The sequence below is a fragment of the Balaenoptera physalus genome, assembly GCF_965194825.1.
Source record: "Balaenoptera physalus genome assembly, chromosome: 9".
Lineage (NCBI taxonomy): Eukaryota > Metazoa > Chordata > Mammalia > Artiodactyla > Balaenopteridae > Balaenoptera > Balaenoptera physalus.
Window position 1 is genome coordinate 58908454 of NC_138888.1, and position 16899 is coordinate 58925352.

Here is a 16899-nt window from a genome sequence, read left to right on the forward strand (position 1 = left end):
GATGTTAGCGCACCTATAAAAGATCTATAGAATTAGCAGTATTACAGGTTTAAACTACACACTACATCCATCACACTGCAAGTATATCATCCTCACAGTGAGAGAACAGGGCATAGTATTTCTTTACCATAGAGAGAAACCATCCTCTACATTCAGTATATGAGACAGATGTTGAAGCATGCTATCTGAAAGGCTTTAACTTCACTTTGCTTTGCTCAACAATCTGCACAAATTAAGCAAGGCTAGATTTACACGTTTTTGAAACAAATCACTACATGTATCACAGCCTAGGTATCAAATTATTGATTTCTAATGAGATCTACAAAGTGGATTATTCTTATTTGGGCTGATTTATAAATCCTGAGTGATATCTAAATTCTGTATGCGTATCATATAAAGTCAAAGTAGTTATGATAAGAGCAAAGAGAGTGAATTAGATTCTTTTAATTATCATTGGCTTAAAGCTAGGCGAGCCCCGAGCTATGTACGGAAGACTGACTACCAAGGCAAGTCTAGGTGAGAACTGGTGAGAATGATATTTTGGACTCAGCCAAGGCTAGTTTTAATCAGTCTGCCATCCCTTCAGCCAGCGAGCAGAGCCAAAGTTATCCCGGATCAAGGATTCATGAAGAAACAAGTAGATGTGAACTGCTGGGATTTCTCTGCTCATCCTGTGGTCTCGGCAGATTATGGGAAGTAAGTGAGAGTTCTGCCAGGTTGGAGGAGCCCAGAACTTTAAGCGTACTGCCTTCGTACAGTTTGGGGCTGGGGAAGGAGGGTAACAGGCATGGGACATGTCAGCCATGTCGTGAGGACTTACCATCTGAGCTCCAGGCTAATAATTTCTTTTCTTTTTAAATTTTAGTAAAATATACCTACCATAAAATTTATGATTTTAATCATCTTTAAATGTACAGTTCAGTAACATTAAGTACATTCGCATTGTTTTGCAAACATCACTGCCCTCTATCTACAGAATTTGTTCAACATCCCAAACCGAAACTCCATACCTATGAAACCATAATTTCTTTCTTTTTTTTAATAATAAATTTATTTATTTATTTTTGGCTGTGTTGGGTCTTCGTTGCTGCACGCAGGCTTTCTCTAGTTGCGGTGAGCGGGAGCTACTCTTCGTTGCAGTGCGAGGGCTTCTCATCGTGGTGGCTTCTCTTGTCGTGGAGCACAGGCTCTAGGCGTGTGGGCTTCAGTAGCTGTGGCACGTGGGCTCAGTAGTTGTGGCTCACGGGCTCTAGAGCAGAGGCTCAGTAGCTGTGGCTCATGGGCTTAGTTGCTCCGCGGCATGTGGGATCTTCCTGGACCAGGGCTCGAACCCGTGTCCCCTGCATTGGCAGGCGGATTCTCAACCACTGAGCCACGAGGAAAGCCCCCAAACCCTAATTTCTTGATACACTAAAGTTACCAAGACCTAGGCACCCCCATGTTTTATTTCTTGTCTGTCTGCTGTCTGCCACAAGGCAGTACCCATGTACATCCAGCTCTACCCTCCGAATAGAAACACTGATCTCCCTTGGCTTCTGTGACCCAGCACCCTCTAAGTTTTCCTCCTATGTTGCCGGCTGCTCCTTTCTCTTTCTTTGCATCCTCTTCTCAAGGGCTATCTTAATTATTGAGTTTCTCTAGGTTCAGTGCTCTGACCGTTCCTCTTTTCATTTGATGCTCTTTTATACTGATTCAATTACCATCTATGTGCAGAAGACTCACAAATTTGCATCACTACCCAAGAACACACTTCTGAGCTCCAGACACCCATAAACTTCCTGCTTGATATTTCCTCGTGGACTTTTCAACAACTCTTCTTACAAAACTGCACTCATCATCTCTCTTCCCAAATCTGGCCCTCTTCCAGTGTTTCCCACTTCAGTGAATGGCACACCACCCTTCCAGTCACATGAGACCGGGGCTATAAGTCCTTCCTCACCCTTATCACCCCTTCCTTCCTCCACCTTACAGGATCCATTACCAAACTCTACCAATTTTTCTTCTAAATATTTCTCTACTCCATGGTTTTCTTGCAGCTCCATCAGGCCACCTTGCCATTTTCTCTCACCCGCGTTCCCATAGTGTCTTTTTACTGATCCACATGCATATACTGGTGTATATGCTGTCTCCTCAATCCGTGCTTTTAAAAAATAAAATCCCACCTCCCTCCTGTTTAAAATTCCTGCGTGGTTTCCCATTTGTTGTGTTAGGCTGAAGATAAAAAATGGCCTCAAATATCCTGCTTGATCTGGCAACTTCTACTCTCTGGCTCGCCTTACTTCCTCGTTTTGCTCCATTCACGTTGGCCTTCTTTCCATCCCTCATACTTTCATGAGGGTTTCTTCTACCACCCCCACTGCACATGCCCTTCTCTGTGCCCAAGAAACTTCTCTGTCCTCTCTTTGCCCTATTGCCTCTACCCTCCTTCAGCCTTCTGCTAAAAAGAAGCCTCTTTGATCTCCCTGATTAGTTCACATTCTCCTGTTACAGGTTCTCCTAAGACTGTATACCTTTTCTTAGGACTTGTCACAGATGTGATTTTACATTTATTTGTGTGATGATTTGATTCCTCTCTGTATCCAGTCACTAGACTGTAAGCTCTATGAAAGTAGGGACCATGTTTTCTTCTGCTCGTTTTTATCTCCAGCACCCAATACAGTGCTAGACATAGATTAGGCCCTCAGTATTCACCAGAGAAAGAGTGGAAAGGAGGGAGGAAGGAAGGTGGAAAGGAGGGTGGAAAGAAAGAAAGGAGGAAAGAAGAAAGGAAGAAATAGGTCAATGCTTCCCTACATTTGCCAATTTGCACCTGGAGCATTGGGCTAGGTTCTGAGCCCAATGTCTCTACATTTTCAGACAAAAACAAACTAGAATATATTCAGAAGAGAGGAACAAGAAAAGTAAGGGGAGGCCGAGTTGGGATAGGTAATTGAATGCCGTTTATAATTTCTTCCAACTAAGAGATTCTGTTTTAAAAATATGTATGAAATACTATTTCATGATGTGAAACAATTTACATCATTTCTCTGTCACAAATTAAGGCATTTAAAAAAGAAAACACTTCAAAATATTTTACTGGACAAAAATACATGCAAAAATTCTGCAATGCTTCCACACAACACATCAATTGGCAGTTTTGCCCTCCTTTTCCTGCTTATTTCTAGATTAATATAATGAAGTTATCTGCTTCAACAAATTGTATGAGAAGACTTCTGTGAACATATATGGTCTAATTCAAGAAGAAATCATTTAAATAATTGTCAAAACCATTGTTTTATATTAAGTAGGATTTCTGCCTGATTACTTCTAAGCTTGAATTATTCTGGCTTTTGATAATGTTACATATGAATATAATATTTATAGCCATGTGGTCATGAATTAGAGAAAATGTAAATATGTTTACGTATTCTTTATGTAATACAATGGCGTGACGGCAAAGTTAAATTTAATTAATAACCAGATTAGCTGCCAACTATGAACATTACCAGAAGTGACTAACCAAATTATAAAACCATCTGCTATGGTCATTTATTGGGAATTGCCAAGTTCCTAAAAGTTGCTGATGTTTATTATGTATCATAAGCAATAGTTTGGACTTTAAAAACTTTTTTCATTTCTATTTCTCCTATTATACTTTAGAATTCCATGATGGCAAGTATATCGTTTTCACCACTTATAAACCTTTGAACTGGGTACCAGAGGAGCTTTCTATTTGTTTGTTTGTTCCAATACCAGTAAAAATAGAGAATGAATCAATTGACTTGATCCTGGATTAGGGAAGGATATTATCAGAATCAAAGGAAGAATCTATACCCTGCAGCACTTAGCTCACAGAAGAGCATTCAACTGGACCCACTTCGATCTGTCACCAAGGGCTCAGTCAGTGACCACGTTAAGGGAGCGGGAACACGGGCTGAGCTCTGAGTCTTGTGGCCCCTCATGTAGGAAAGAGGCGGAGGTACCCACTCTATATGGGGAAGAGGCCTGGATTGAAGCGTTGCTCACAAGAACATGGTTGAGGAGCAATTCTGAGAAATCACATAGGACGGGTCCCCAGCTCAGACCTCAAACAGCTAAAGGCCAGGGAGAAGGCAAGTGGAAGAGCAGGACTTCAGTCCCTGGTGAAATCTCGTGGAATTGTCTTAGAACAGAGTCCAAATCAGCTCCACTACCTAAGAGATCAAAGCATCCCACAGAGCCAGCATCAGAGTCAAGAGCAAAATTGCTTCACATGAACCTTAAATAAATGGAGGAATTCAGAGTCCCTCAGGCAGTGGGCAGAGAAAAATGTGAGAGATTAAAACAAAATGATCATGTTGACACTTTGAAAGCCTTCTGTGAATCAGAAAGTTACAGATGTTTAAAAAAATTTTGGACTCAGTTATATTAAAGTATCTTATGTAAGCATTCTGAAGAAATGAACTTTGACAATAAACAATTATATGGCTAACTGACTCAGACCCTCTCTTCATTATTCCTGTGTAAATCTGGCCATTGGCAGCACCCACACAGAACAAGGAATGAAGATTTCAGGTTGCCCAAAAGATTTCTGAACTTTCTTTCAAGAAATATATTTTTAGATGTACTTGGCCATCCTATCTGAATAAATACATTGATAAACATTGTTACCAGGAAGAAAGAGGCGATCCTGTCCAATGTTTGCAGAGATTTTATGATTGGCAGATATAGTATAAAATTTGCAAAGATATTGGGCAATGAGCATGTCTACATCGGAAAAGTGAAAAAGCCCAGCTTACTCAGTGAACTTCATGAATGATGATAGTCAATTTGAATAATATAGGCCCCCAAAGTTCACTTTTCTTATCTAAGCTTTTGTGTCAAAATTATTGGGAAAAATATTTCAACTCACACCTCTAGGTTTTTAAGGGAAGAGGTGTCAAATTTGTGAAACATCAAATATTTGTTACTTGACCAAATTAAAAGGAATTCCATTTGAAAAAGTTGCTGGCAACATACTCTATGATTTTTTTAAAATCCACTACTTAACTTTTGGTTTTGTGTTTTTAATAGCCTTAGAACTTGTAAGCTCGAAGCAGTTCTATTCTACTTGCAGTAACTCGGAAGTAGCACATGTAATTCAACTCTGAATCTCAATCTCTAATCACTTGGTTCTGACAACTTCTGTTTAGTGTGTTCTGACAACAACATATTAATTAGATGTGACCCCATGGTTCTAGGTCATTGCAGGAAAGCAAACAAAGCTCCAGGGATTACATGCTAAAACTCAACTATCTTCTTGACTGCTTTGTAAAATAAAGGAAGTGGAAATCTAAAGTAATTCTCATCAAGACCAGCTACAGGAAGAAAAAGAAGGCGCTGGGATCACATGGATTACCAAGATTATATGTCTCTATGATTTGTTTACTTTGCCTGCATAAACCTACTTAGAGTGGTCCTACCAATGCTTTCTAAGCAATCTGCTGAGTTTCTAAGAAAAACATAAAGGACTAAATAAACAACTTGAATTTTATGAAACCGTTGGTATAGAAAGTACACTGCTAAAAGATAGAAGCTAGTGTGGAAAACATTTGTGCACGGCAGCAAGGAATGTAACTCAGATGCTCAGAGGGGAATTATCATGTCACCTGTCCCAGCCATATCGGCATTTAGTTGAGTAGTTATTTCCCCAAGAGACTGATAGTTAAATGATACATATCATCATCATTATTACACGAATGACAATAAGGGTAAAATTAGTATAATAATAAGAGAAAAATCAGTATTCATTGACAATATTGATTTGAATCATTGAATCAATCTTATTACAGTTCAAATCTTTGGATATATCAAAATGAAGTGATATTAACAAGATTTATATGATTATAACACTGATGATTAAAAATAAAAACACTAATGGAAAGTGAATCTCTATAGTATAAGTTTTCATGCTTAGAATTTTAGAGAAAAAGGTATCCTGACCTTTTAAACAATTTCCCTGTCAGAAACACTAATTTCCTTCTGTATTCAGTGCTGGGCAGGGGTGTGGATGCTCTCACTTTTCCCAGCATGTGGTATTGACTTTGGAGTAAAGCTTAAATGGGACCCAGATGTTTCTGCCCTCAGCCCTCCAACTTCTGTTTCCAGTCCTGGGGTCTCTGGGTTTCCTTAGGCCAACCCTGATTCATAACTAAGCACCTTTTGGAGTTCCTTGAAAAGAATCCACCCTCCCAAAAGCATTATTGAGATATATAGACTTTATTGAAGACTTTGAGGGAAAAGAAAGGAGATGTGCTTTGCAAACTCAGTAGCAATCAACTTAAAATTAATACAAAATCTTCCCCTCAGCCCTCTTCTTGGACACCCCCTACCCTTCTCTTTTTCTAACCATCTGCCTGGGTTTTCTACTCTCCTTCCGGATCTTCACCTGGAAATTTCAAATTACCCTCCCCATCTTTTGTGCAGAGCCATTCAACTCTGCCCATCTTCCATGCCAAACATGGCACACTCAAACGCAGCATGACATTCAGCCAAAGGGCCCTCCAGGTAACAATACCTACTGCTTTATAAGGCAATTTACTGACCCTTTAGGATTTCATCTTCCATACAAAGAAGTCCATCCAACTGCTTTTTTTCCCTAAAAATGTGCAATGTTCTTCCTAAGAGGAATTCTGTAGAATATAAATTTCTCTATTTATTTTAGTAGAAGAGTCACTTTCCCTGATTCAGCAATCCAAATAGCCTATAACTACACAGTAAGAAATGCTAAGGAATGTGACAGTCCACAAACATATCTATCAACTCCCTGGAGAGTTCTGTCCTAGAATAAATTCCAGAAAATTCTAATTTCAAAGTATAAATTGCCACAAATGTTTTGGTCTATGTAGAAGACCTGATTTTAAGTATATACCCTTGATTGAAAATGACCTTTTATCACCCATCATCATTCCCCCACTCTGCTCTCCAAGAATACATACTTTTGTTTAGAAGAAAAGTCTCAGAAGATTGTATATCTCATAAGTTCATATCAATGGGACCCAAACCTTTAAAAGGAGCAGATTCATCCAGTGAAATAACTTGTTCAAAGATCCTCTCTTCTTGTAACAGACCATACCAAAGAAAAGTTGAACTTGCAAATATGGGTGTTAAAGGTGTAACTACATATGTAAGATGTAACTGACAAAATTAACTGAGCACTGGATTATGAATCTAAGAAGGACCTTGGTGGAGTGATGAGGAGTAGGGGTTAAGGGGGGTGTAGGTTGGGTGGAAATGACGCCCGTTTGATTTTCTAGTTGTGCATTGTGACACCATGTTAACTTGGCAAAAGAAAAAAGATTTAAGCTACTCAGAGTCACAGATTCAGGTGTGACTATAGCTCTGTCTCTAACCACTTAGCATTGGCAAGATGTGGCATCTTTTCAGCTTCAACTTTCTCATCTGTCAAAAAGGGATAACAAATTCTGCCTCAGAGCTTGTCAGCATTGTTTATTTGAGAGTTTTACACATGGAAAGACATCCTCAAGAGAGCACCATTGGATTTTCATAGATGCAGAAAGCGAGCCTCTTCCCCCTCCTCCTCTCAATTCAGGGTGTCTCTCTGCCAGCCCCCAAAACATTCAACACTCTAACAACCTTCCATGGAAATTACTTTGATGCAATATTTCTCTAAAATGTCCTGGGTTAGCTCCAGGGCTCCACACTGACCTTCACAAGCCCTGGGCACTTTGGTCCCCATGGGTTCCTTCCTCTGTAAAAGCATATTGAAAAGTATGCTTTATGAATGTGCTGGCATAAAGATGAGTACAATCCAGGCTTGATCCATTTTTATATATTCATTATTATAATATTCATTTTTCTTCTGAATTTTGAAAGAAATTAAAACGTTTCTGAGGGGTCCTAAAAGTATCTTGGGCCCTAGGCATTCTCAATGCCTACTGAGCCTAGTAGATAAGGCAGTCCCAGGTAGTGTCCTGCTCCTGTCTGAGGCTCCAACTGTTCATTTCTGGTACATTTTCTCAAATATTTAAGGGCAATTCTCAGTTGTCTCTCTTCTTTTTCTCTTTGTTCTACACATTAATTTTCTCTAATCTCTCTTCACAGACTCAATCCTCTTACCCTTTTATCATCTTGGTTGCCCTCTTCGGGTTCCTTTGGCTTCTAGCCAAGGTATTGATGTTTCTCTTTGGTAAGTGTAAAATTATATATGATACCCTGGGCCACTTGATGTAGCCCATATTGAATAAAATGATTTATTTCCTCTTCAGACATGTGAAACTCTACTTTTTGAACTGTTTGAAATGCACTTGCGCATTTTAATTTTTATTTGTTTTTAGTGGCTGTCAGGGCATATTTAATTTCTTCTGAACTCTTACCCTCAGATTTTACTGCTTTCCAAATGTCATTGTTTCATTTGTTCCTTTTTTGACTTCATACACAGAATATTCCCAAATCAATAATACATCAAACACTTAGCCATGGAGATTCAGCATACCATCACCTGTCTCCAAAGTGTAGCCATTAAAAGAAAGGAGCAACCCTAGGGACGCAGATTTTAATAGGGCTTAACGACAGAATGGCACACGAAATATGACACGATTCGCCTTTCCTTGGTACTTGGTGATCACTTAACTTAAAACATTGACTTTACATTTATCTAAAAGTCATTTGTACTAGTTTTTATTTTATTTTATTAACTAGTTTATATTTTTACGTTATTTCTAGTTTTAAATTCTAGATGTTTAAAAAGAAATGGCTTCTCTTTTTTTCCTCCACAGTTTTACTAATAAGCATTGGATCCAAGTTTTCCAAAAATTAATATGATACATTTTTATTTATACTCTGCTATAGTCTAAAGAAAAGATTTAAGAAGCCTATAAAGATGCATACAGTATGGTATCATAAAATAAATTTTTAAAAAATTAAGGAAAAGCTCAAAGAGAAAGTAAAGATAAGGAAATAAGTTGGAAAAAGATACGTAAGGTAATGTATGCCATGTGTGCACACACTCTGACCAGAAACAGGTCACCGATTTGACTCTAAGCTCAGTTTTGAATACTAGGAAGGGCAGACAACCTATGCCTCATTTTCCCCACCAAAAACTGATAAAAAAAAATATTTACCAGATACTTACCTAGGGTAAAGAGAAATAATATCAAATAATTCTTTATATGACTGTGACTCCTTTAAAGAGAAGACAAAGCATCATACCATAAAGCTTACCTCTGTCCCATCCCCCTCAGACCTCCCATCTGCCAAGTCTGATTTCTCAGTAACACAAGGAAGATTGTCAATTATCTACAGCCAGAAATTCTCATCTGCTTTTTAAAAATCATCAGGGCCGCCAAGTTCTCCACTGGTAAACTAGGGCATAATATTTCACAGATTACATGTTAGAAATAAAAAATTTGGAAAATACAGAACAAATATAAAGAATATACAGAAAAGTATAAGATGAATTTTAATCACAAAGAGATAATACCTCTTAATACTTTGTTCTTTTCCAGTTTTATTGTTTTAAGGACAAATTCCTAAAAGTGCAATTCCTGCATCAAAAGATAACGATTATCTTTAAAACATAATTTGCCAAATTACCCTCCAATCTGTAATATATGTGGATGGCCATTTCAGTATATCCTTGCTAGATTCATGCGGCTCAGTTTTTTTCTTTATAACATGAATATAATAATATCACCTAACAATAACCCTATTACCTCTCAGGGTTTCTATAAATATTAAATGAGTTAGCAATATGTAAAGTACTTAGAGCAATACCATGCACATTCTTGCTATTATTATTTGCAAATTTTGGAGATTACAATAGTGTCTCATTTTCTTTCATATTTATTTATTAGTAATATGGAATGCATTTTCATACATTTATTGCACATTTTTGTTTCTACTTTCACTAATTGTCTATTCAGATTTTTAGCACAACTTTCTAATGGTTGCATGATTATTCTTACTCATTTTATGTTCTTTGTATACTAAGGATATTAACCCTTTATCTGACATGTATTGTTTCAAATATTTCTCTCTGTTCTCGTTTTAAATTTTTCACATTCCTTTCTTTACATGCAGATGTTTAAATTTTTTATCAAGTCAAATAACCAATCTCTTTGTGTTTTTTTCTTTTATATTTAGGAAGTATATTATTTTCCTGTGGTTCCTGTAACGAGTTGCCACAAACTGGATGGCTTAAAAATAACAAATTTATTCTGGTACAGTTCTAGAGGCTCGAAGTCCAAATCAAGGTGTCAGTATGGTTGGTTCCTTCTGAAGACTCTGAGGATAAATCCAGTCGGTTCCCATTCTTCTCTTTAGCTTCTGGTGATTGCCTGCAACCCGTCGCATTCCTTGGCTTGTGGATATGGAATTCTAACCTCTGCTTTCATCTCCACATGGTCTTCTCCCAGCTATGTCGATGTCTGTGTCCAAATTTCCCTCTTCTTATAAAGACACCAGTCGTATTGGATTTAGGGCTTATCTTAATCCAACATGACTTCATCTTAACTTGATAATATCTGCAAAGGCCTTATTTACCAATATGGTCACATTCACAGATTCTGGGTAGACATGAATTTTTGCAGAACACTATTCAACCCGGCACGGAAAGTAATTTTGTAAACCAAGATCACAAAAATATCACCTATATGTTTTTTTTTTTTTTGCAGTGTATTTATTTATTTGTTTGTTTGTTTTTATTTTTGGCTGTGTTGGGTCTTTGTTGCTGCGCTCGGGCTTTCTCTAGTCGCGGCGAGCAGGGGCTACTCTTCGCTGCAGTGCGCGGGCTTCTCATTGCGGTGGCTTCTCTTGTTGCAGAGAACGGGCTCTAGGCGCGCGGGCTTCAGTAGTTGCAGCACGTGGGCTCAGTAGTTGTGGCTCACGGGCTTAGTTGCTCCGTGGCATGTGGGATCTTCCCGGACCAGGGATTGAACCCGTGTCCCCTGCATTGGCAGGCGGATTATTAACTACTGCACCACCAGGGAAGTCCCTCATCTATATGTTCTATGTATATATGTATGTACTTACTTTTACGTTGTTCTTTAATCCATCTGGATCTCCACTGTTTTCTGATGCAATGAGTAATAATCATTTAGGCTGGGGTATATTACCTTGAAATTTAAGAGTCTTTCCATTTCTTTCAAGTGGTAATGAAAAAGTAAAGTACCAAATGAACCATTTAAGTAAAAACTCAGCAGTTTCACACACAGAGAGAAATAAGAAAAGTGTAAAAGGACAACTTAATGACCCAGAACTTGCCTAAGAAATACCAGGTTTGATTTCCATCGCCCATTGCCTAATAAATACTCCTCACTCTTGGAAATCTCCATACTTATAATTCTTACCTCTTCCTCCAAGGATAAGATTTTCACAGTTTTATATGGATGAAATCACACACTGATTTATCAAGAGGTTCTCAGCTGAACAGAAGAGATCTGTAGTACAAGAAACCCGTCAGCATTTTTTTTGCCTTTGATGACTTCACGTGATGGCTCTCGTGTCACATTTTCCCTCAGATCCAACTTTCAGACACATGGACACTCCACTCAGTGCTCTGGCTTTATTCATTGCCATATTGTCCCTCCTCATCCTGTAGAGGTTATACTGGTAGGACTCTTTGTCCTCCACATATTTTCCTGTAAGTCACATTCAATTCTTCCATTTTACTAGCATTCAGTGGGTTTCCTCCTTGGGTTACCTTGCTGACTGTGCTGTTACAGTCTGGAATCTCTTGTGCTTTGATTCTCCACAATAGAAAAGAACATGTATATTTTAGCCTCTAAGACTATGATCCTCTCTATCCCACCTGAAACGTCTCTGCATAGACTTGTATGCTAATTTATCAAGTACCAGTTATTTTTTTCTGGACACCTGTGTACTTCTACTAAAGACTTTGGGTGGTTGTATATCCCACTAAAAATTATTGTATCAAAGAAACTTCATCCACTGCAATATTTTCTGAATTGTATAAGTGTGACTTTGAAGAACAGATTTAAGCTGGTCTTCAAATTGATATATACATTTAATATTAATCTACTTAACAGTGAAATTGGAAAAGATGATTTTCAATCAGTTGCTAAATATACTTGAGTGAAAATATTCCTTCTGGATCTGGACTTCTGGGTGCTGGGAAGACATAGAACTTAATAGGCTAACATTAAACTAAGTAAATATTAAAACAATACAATAAAAACCATTTTTGGCAGAACGAATCACCTTATCAATAGCTTTTATCTTTTATATAACTAAATTTAGAATGTTAAGTAGCTAAGTAATATTAGGACAAATGGACATTCGAACTCTTTGGGTGTACATTATTTTATATATGAACACGTATATTTATATATTTTTTATATATATAAACATTGTTATCTTTAGACATAAAGTACACAAAAGTATGCCAGGCCTCATTCTCAACTGTGTTTCTGTGAGGTCACCAGGAAAGCTGTGCCTAGATATAAATATTATGATAAGCTTTTTGAGCTCCCTTGAGTTTTTCTACATCATTGTCATCACGAACATACAGTTAGGAGATCTACTAGAGGCTTCCTTTGAAACAAGCCTTTACTGGACCACAACTATGGATGCTGACAGAGAACCTTAGCTCTGAAAGAGACAGTATGTCCTGAATAGAGTATTTAGTCTAGCAATATTAATAAATTTCTAAAAGTTTCTGACCTGTAATCAGGTTGCTGTGAAGGTCAGGTTACCATCATGATCCATCTAGTCTATTCATCCAGCAAATAATGATTGAGCACCTACTATGTGTCAGGCCCAGTTCTAGGCATTAATGAACAAAATAGAAAATGATTCCCTGCCCTTATGGAATTTACTGTATAGCAGATCCTCTTTAACCCAAACTGCCAGTTTCATAACCTCCTAAGTCTAATGTTCTGAAAGGGATTTCAGGAATAGCAGAAATAAATGGACTTTTTATTGAGATCTACTAAGAATGACATTTTTGTTACACTGGAATAGATATGAGATCCTACTTGAGAGAAGAAATAGGGCCCATATCAATATTTTAATAACAGTGAAAAACTATTATAGGGTAGGGTGTTACTGCCACTGGGGTGAAATTAATGTATATAAATACTTTGTTAGCTCAAAGAAGGAAGTCTTGGCCAGTTGGACCCACTTTAGTAGTTGGATGAAGACAGTTCATTAATGCGGAAGCTTAAAAGCAGCAATACATGGCACGAATTAGCTGGCTCCAGATTTCACTTTCTTGAAATTCTAGACTCTGGGTAAGAACAGCGCGCCAAACCAAATACTGTGTTCATTTGGTCCTTTAATCTTTTTGTCCAACAGTGGAATGCCAAATGACAGGAGAAAGCTTCTTCATAAACAATAATGATTTGTGTCTGATGTCAGCTGCAAAGTCATCTAGAAACAATCCCTTGCCAGGGCCTTGCTCAGCTGAGCAGCTGCCATTTCCCTGGCCCAGCTTTTATTGTTGCAGAGCTGGGCGACGCAAACAATGGTCCTGCACCTGCCAGCGTGATGGTGGTGCCATCATCCCAGCCAGGAGGAACGGGGCCATGAAGCACAGACACACGCCCTTGCTAGCTCAGCTGCTCTCCCTGGAGCTGCCCTCCTGCCAGACCAACAGCCAGTCCCATTTGCCTCACAACTGTGGTATGGACACAAAGAGCATCACAAGAGACAGACAGACCTTCCCGAGAGACACAAAATAAATCGGGTCAATCAGACAGTTTCATTAACTTCCCGTGGGAGAAGAAGTGTAACCTGAGTGTTAGAGAGCATCGTGCGTGGGAATCCCAACCCAAATGCCCGTTCTCTTTGTTTTCATCTGTCATTTCCCCTTGTCAGCACAATCGTGCTGAGATGTAGCCTGTTTACCGTATCCAGGGAAGGGAGATAAGAGTCTTCAATGATGGTTCATATCTCCTCGATGACTTTCTCCTCCCTGCTGATTTTATTGACATCAGGGTGCAGGCACCAGTCGTCTTGAGATGACTCCCCCAAACCATAACTTCAATTTAGAATCCTGGAACTTTGGTGCTGGAACTAACCATTGAAATTATCCTGTCTACTCCGCAAGTTTTTTTAAAACTTTTACTGGAGTGTAGTTGATTTACAATGTTGTGTTAGTTTCAGGTGTACAGCAAAGTGAATCAGTTACACATATACATATGTCCATTCTTTTTTAGATTCTTTTCCCATATAGACCATTACAGAGTATTGAGTAGAGTTCCCTGTGCTATACAGTAGGTCCTTATTAATTACCTATTTTATATATAGTAGTGTGTATATGTCAGTCCCAATCTCCCAATTTATCCCTCTCCCCGCCCCCCTTACCCCCTGGTAACCATAAGTTTGTTTTCTACATCTGTAACTCTATTTTCTGTTTTACAGATAAGTTCATTTGTACCCTTTTTTTAGAGTCCACATATAAGCAATATCATATGGTATTTGTCTTTCTCTGTCTGACTTACTTCACTCAGTATGACAATCTCTAGGTCCTGAAGCTCTGAGATGTGAAGCGACCTTTCAAGCTTATACAAAGAAGGGGCTAGTAAAACTGAGATTACACCCAGGACCCCTGACTCCCAATCTAGTGCTCTCTCCACCCCTCCAGGTTATCTCTGATGCCTCTCATGATAGCTCATCCCCTCCCCTTATTTTGATGTCTACAGTCACTCTATTCCAGGGATGTCTCAATTTTCACAGTCTTTGTAATAGCTTACTGGCTGATAGCCCACCTGCTTTCCTCAAATTCATGCTAAGGTAATGGCTGCAGATTACACCTTAAAAATTTTTTTAAGAGCTTTATTTTTTTGTGATTCTTCTAACTCAAAAAACTTTAACGGTTTCTTACTGCCTCAAATTCGGTCAAAAGTGGATCCAACCCTCCGTGCCTGACTGCCTTCAATTCCCTGTCCTCAGAATGCTGCCCACTCTTTTCCACTGACTGCTCCTTCTGTTTGGAAAGACCACCCCCATTTCTGCCTGGGAATATTTTCCCCAGCCTTTAAGGCTCAAATCAGCTGTCACCTTCTCCATGAAGCCATCTCTTATCCCCCAAATTGACTGTGACCTCTTCCTTCTATGTTCTCCCATTGCATTTAATTTTCTCTCTCATACAGCCTCCAATTCCACAGTGTAGTTAGTAGTGTATATATTTTATCCCTTCAAGTAGACTTTAAATTTCCCCATGCCCGAGACTGTTTCCTATACAGTCTAGTACCCTGCCCCCAACAGTACCCAACAGAGTGCCTTGAATATGGCGGTTGCTCAATTGAATGTCGTACTATTTGAGCAAGACCTGACAACAATATAGTCTCTTAGCTTAGAAGGTTCATTTTGACTTTGAAAGTTGTATATATAGCAACACAATATCTTGGAATTAGGAACCAAAACCCAGGAAAGTGGGATTTTTTTTCTCTCTCATTTAAAAATATTTTTTGGTAAGCAGCATCTTTAAATTTTCTTTTTAATTGCAGTAAAATACACACTAACATTTTTTATAATCTTAAATTTACTATCATAAATTTACTATCTTAACCATTTTTAAGTATACAGTTCATTAGTATTAAGTACATTCAGATTGTTGCCATAACAATCATCACCATCCATCTCCAGAACTCTTTCCATTTTGCAAAACTGAAACTCTATACCCATCAAACAATACTCCCCACGCCCCTCTTCCTTCAGGCCCTGGAACCACCATTTTATTGATACTTTCTGTCTTTATGAATTTGGTTACTCTAGGTACCTCATATAAATGGAATCATACAGTATTTGTCTTTTTATGACTGGCTAATTTCACTTTGTATCATGTCCCCAAGGTTCATCCATGTGGTAGCATATATCAGAATTCCTTCCTTTTTAAGGCTGAATAATGTTCTTTTGTATTATGCCACATTCTCTTTAATCCAGTTATCCATCCATGGACATTTGGGTTGCCTCCATCTTTTGACCATTGTGAATAGTGCTTCTACGAACATGGGTGTACAAATATCTATTCAAGACCCCGCTTCCAATTCTTTTGAGTATATACCTGAAGTGGAATTGCTGGATCATATGGTAATTCGATTTTTAATGGCATACTGTTTACCACAGCATTTGCACCATTTTGTATTCGAAAGTGAGATTCTTTTCAAAATTTTTTCTGAAAGTCTAAGATGTAACAGAATACCTGAAGTAAAATATAATGGAAACTGCAGCTCTGAGATCCAAGCTGCTTCAGTCAGATGAATCACAGCTGGTGTCTGGAAGCCAATTCAATGTGAAGAATATGACCCATAGCCCTGGAGTTCCTGAGCCTGGCTGTGCATCAGAAACCTCCCACCAGATATCCTGAGCTAGAACCTCTAGGAACCTGCAGTTACACAGAGCTCCTCCCTTGGCTATATGGCCTGGGTGTATGTGAAGAGTCTTTTCATGGACCATGAGTACGTCCACGCACTTGTCTTGGTGCTTATGGCATTGGGGCTGGGGGAGAGGAACAACCCATTAGTATTTATTTTAAAATACCTCGTTTAAATAAATTCACATTCATGACGATACCTTGGGACAGGACCCCTGCAAGTGTTCAGTTAACTCCAGCGTTGGGGGTGTACAGAGAAGCTGGAGCCACAGAGATGAACTATGGGGCCAGACCCAGCAGGAAGTGGGAGAACATTAGAGGGGTGTCCAGGAAATCAGTGGCTATGGATTTGATCGGCTGTACACACGGTGGTCAGAGGATGATAGAAGAAAGAATGTAAGAGGATGCAGGAGTAGGCAGGACTCGGAAACCAGGTAGCTGGGAAAGCAATTGGCATCAGGGAATTCCATCAGTAGGGAGCAGGGGCAAGACAAGATAGAGGGTAGGGAAGAAAGATCCTAGTCCTAGAGGGATTGAGGTATTTGGAAGTTCACAAAATTAAGAAGTCAGGCATAATGGAACAACTAAAAATAAGAACTAGGCTA

General features: G+C 38.7%; 1 long non-coding RNA gene across 1 annotated transcript in view; it reads left to right on the forward strand.

Annotated features, from left to right (window-relative positions):
• LOC309667247 overlaps nt 1–16899 on the forward strand; it is a 219332-nt gene that overhangs the window by 44403 nt on the left and 158030 nt on the right. The gene's annotated exons all lie outside the window — the stretch shown is intronic.